The following is a 4753-nucleotide window of genomic DNA, read 5'->3' on the forward strand; positions in this document are numbered from 1 at the left end:
GGGGTTATCACCACGGGCGGGGGAAGGGCTGGGATTTACTTTCTGATTTGTGACCATCTGGCCCCTCCAGGCAGCTGCAGGCCCGAGCCGAACAGAGCCGCCCCGCCTGCCCTGCCCCAATGCCCCATGGGATTTACGGAGAGGTCATCACTGCCGGAGACGCACTGTCACCTAATACTTTCAAACAATCGGCTCAAATGATCGCACACAAGCTGAATGGAAGTATTAGAAAGGATGCAAATGGGGAAAACTTTAAGAGAGAAATGTACAGATTATAAATACGTCCTCCCCATTTCAGCCGTCGTTATGATTTGATCATTAGAAGTGTTATTGAGGTTAACAGTGAACCGGTTTGAATGCAAAAAACAAAACATCACGAAAATAGTCGGACGCGAGCTACACCTAATTCAACAAGACAGAAGAAAGGAGAGGGAGGAGGGGGTGGTGACAGAAAGAGAGAATGGATTTCCCCCTCTGTGTTGCCATGGCGACAGCAGTGGATGGTGGATGACTGATTTCCTGTACAGCTGTGGAGCTCGGAGAGGAGAGAGAGAGAGAGAGAGAGAGAGAGAGAGAGAGAGAGAGAGAGAGAGAGAGAGAGAGAGAGAGGGGAGAGACATGTTATCTGTGTCGGAGGAAGGAGGTGGAGCTCGCAGAGAGAAAAGCATCCATGTTTTCTCTTAAATTCTTCAGTCCCTCTGTGGTGATCAGTGTTTTCTGCCTGGATGCAGCACATTTTGATTCTCCGTCATTCGTAACTGATAACTCAATGACAAACCTCGGAGCAGAGGCTCTCTCCACAGTAAAAATACATGTCGTGGCTGACGTTGTGCAGTATTTCTGTGTTATCTCTACATTGTTGTTCCTTCAATGTTTATCTATTTAGCAACATTTACAGAACACCCATTTCCCAGAAGCCCTCACCCTCGTGGGTTTGATGTCACAGCATCAGCAACTTGACGATGAGAGATGTTTTGGGGACGTGAATGAAACCACGTTACGACGACATGCAGATGTTTCTGAGCTTTTAGTTATAATAATGAAGGTGTTGGTTTCTAATAGCAGCTGATCCTGATTCTGTCTGATATGGAAATGTTTTGTGATGATAATATTTATATCGGGAAAATTATTTTTGTCTCTGTGACCTACAGCTGTCTGTAAAACTAGGGTCCATATACAGAGACAGTGAAAAAGCACAACACGATTATAATACATTCTGTACTTGATATAATTGTAAGAGAACAGTACTTCTATTTTTTTATTTGTACTTCTACCTCGATTATTTCTATTTCAATACATCCAATCAGTATTTGTTATGCCCCGTGTTCAAATATAAAACAATTGAATCTATTAAGTTTTTGTCGATGTAAATTAAACTGTAAATTCATTTAATTTTAATTACAGGTAGCTTCACTTCACCAAGTCCACATGGTTCCGCAAATGCTAAAGTTAACATGCTAGTTAGCTTTATTAGCTTCTCCATCATAGCTGACTTTAGCCAAACGACGTAGTTCTCTTGTTATGTGAAATAACAAGAGAACTACGAACATGTCGGTTGATTCAAAATGTGCAGTGTCCCCTGCAGCTACACCGACGTTAGCTGTGGCTAACTGCTCAGTCGAGTTGATGCAAACTTTGACAACTCGTTCCCCCGTTTTTAGACCTTTAATTGCAAACATTTAGAAATATAAAAAGCGCCGAATTAATAACTAGGAGCTGCTGTTTGCTATGTATCATGAATATATCACCTTACCGTCAATACATAACTCTGACACTAAAGTAAACTTAAAAACCTCTTTATTCTAATGGGAGTTCTGGGCGAGTACTTACTGTGGTGTTGAAGCAGGTTCACTGAGGCTCGCAGACATCAGAGAAAACGATTATTCTCCAAAAGGCGAAAGTCACGTTGAAACTAAAGTTGAAGAAAGTATAAGATTGATTCACTGAAGCCTTAACTTATATCACTGCTGCTACAACTCCTGAAGCTGTTGATCACAGGCGCCAGACTTCAGTGATCAAGTCGAGGTTTTTAGGAAACACCTGCAAACAGCTGTTCTGTTCACCTCTGACCCCCAGCCTCAGGTTTCTGTCTCTCCACAGCTCCATTCAACAACCTTAATAAAAGAACCATGATACAAACCTTTATTATTAAAGGTTATTATTAATTCTAGTGGTGAAGCTTCATGTTGCAGCTGAATATTCCTCCCCTTCCAAACATCAGAGATAATTTGTGGTAAACTTAAGTTGTCATAAAAACTCAAAAAGTTTTAGTTTGCCCAGTTTGGGCTACTGTAAAAAACATGGCGGCCTCTGTAGAGAGGACCTAAGTATGAAGTCTTTCAATATAAAGGGTCTAGGGTGAAGAAAACAACAATTTGTGCAGTTTAGATGAAACACACTAGTGAAAACATCATTAAGATTATTTTATTTTCAATTTCAGAAAATAGATCCCTGAATCTTACACACTGGACCTTTAAATATAAAGACTTATTGCTATAGGAAGGAGACAGAGACAGATCAGATCAGTCAAAGACACTTCAATAATTGGACAGAGCTTCTTCCTCCACATCTGCTATTGCACAAATATTCTCTGGGAAATCAACAAAAACATTTCACAAAATCCCCAAATGGACATATTAAATAATATCTGCACCAAATGAAAACCATGAAAACACAACCTCCTTGGCAGAGGTAATGATTTCAGTCTGAGCTTGAGACACAATGAGACACACGTTTAAGATTATTCGTCAGATGGGGGAACAGACAGGATTGAATCTAACACTTCACAAGTGCCTGGCCAAAAGTGTCACTGAGATTTATGCGTTAGATTTAACAGAAGAGGAGCAGGAGGAGGAGGAGGAAGAGGAGGAAGGTTTTCCTTAACCTCAGGGACAAGACGAGAGCAGCTGGCGCACAGATGATGACTTCTGTTACATCAGCCTCAGGTTGCAGGGGCATACGAAATACACAAAATGCACAGTTACTGTGTTTTTTAATGAAAATACTAAATACTTTTACTGTCAACACTAAATATCTCATCAGTGTTTCCAGCGTAGAAACCAAGTTAAAATGTTTGTGCCTCATTTTGTACTTTCTGACATTTTCTTTTGTGTCTCTGATGCAAAAATGTAATAATAAACAGCTGGATAAGAGATTTCATAGACAACAGTGCCATCTTCAGGCCAAAAATGATAATCACATGAAAGTTGATGTCACCAGAGGGCAGCAGAAACTTAGGAAAGATTTTTGAAACATGATTGAGAACATTCCTGTGGACTAATAAAGCTAAAGCTAAAAAGCACTTTTAATAATGATAATATACAGTATGTTAATTTAAAACTGTTTCCTGGACATATTTAGAACAAAGCAGGTCAAATAAACATATTATTCATTGCACATATAAAAACACAAACTTTACCTTCAAAGTGAAATCACCACAAAGCAGCAGATGTTTGGTAGATAAATGTACCTTTTTATTGGATATTGAGGGCGTTAGTACCAGGAAGGCACGGACCAGACTTCATGATAACAAATCATTATTTTTTTTCAAACTACAAGGTGACAAAAAAAAACATTTTTTCCTGAAGGGAGATCCTTTCACAGAAAGGACGATGGACACACACATACAGCCTCTTACAACGCGTAAATACGACCATATATCGAAGTCAGAGAGAGAAGTCAGAACAAATCATGAAGACTTTAAGGTGGTGGGTTATGACTGTATGGCTATGTACCTCAACACACATACTGTTTGAATATAAGAAACATCATTGTCCATCAAAATATGACTTAAGACATTTTCCATTAATGAGTAGAAATACGTATAAGTTCAAAACAGTGAAAGAAACAAACTGTAAGAAATATAGTTGTTTTTTAATTACATAGCAGTATCAAATTCATGAGTTATGTCATACAGAGACGTCTTTTAAAAAAAAAACCTTGTTCAGATGCTGTATTGCCGACTCAGGAAAAATTAAATATGACTTTGGAAACTTTCAGCTACGAACGTACACGTCACAGTTCAGCTCAGCAACATGAATTTAAGTAGCGGAGGCTCGACTGTACATTTTTCACATCTGATGTTTGTTGTTTGCTGGATTTTAATCTGCCCACGACATGTGGCAGAGTGAACACTAAACATTTACAGAAATAGTTTTGACATTTCATGAAATACAGTTGGATTACAGGATTGACCCCAGTCTCACGTCTCTACAGTGAATATGAAGCTGATGTACCACAAGCAGATATTTGCTTAGATTAGCTTAGCATAAAGACTTGAAATAGAGGGAAACAACTAGCCTGGCTCTGTCCACGGCTAACAAGGTTGTACAGTAGGGCTGGGCGATAAACAGTAAAACAACATCAATGAAAATAAAAAAAATCAATGGCAATATGGCAAGAGTAAAATAAATATTGATATATTTCCAACGCTTTGTGTAAACACAGTGATGTTGTTCATCAAGTTTAAAACTACAGCCTTCGCTCAGGAGCAAAGATCTATACAAAAATAAAGAAATTATAATAATAAGACAATTACCATGATGATCATCAACATTCATTGATATGGACATTTTTATTTTGAGATCATTTTTGGCCCTATCGCCCAGCCCTCCTGTTAACCATCTTCACAAGGAAAGTAAATAAATGTTCCCTTATCAGCAGAATCTGGTCTTTTTCCAATTATTGTTTTTAAATATTTTAAATCAACACTTATTTTAAAAGTTCATTATTTTTAAGTTTTTTTTTCTGTTGT

Source organism: Paralichthys olivaceus, chromosome 12 (assembly GCF_024713975.1).
Source record: "Paralichthys olivaceus isolate ysfri-2021 chromosome 12, ASM2471397v2, whole genome shotgun sequence".
In the NCBI taxonomy this organism is placed as follows: Eukaryota; Metazoa; Chordata; class Actinopteri; order Pleuronectiformes; family Paralichthyidae; genus Paralichthys; species Paralichthys olivaceus.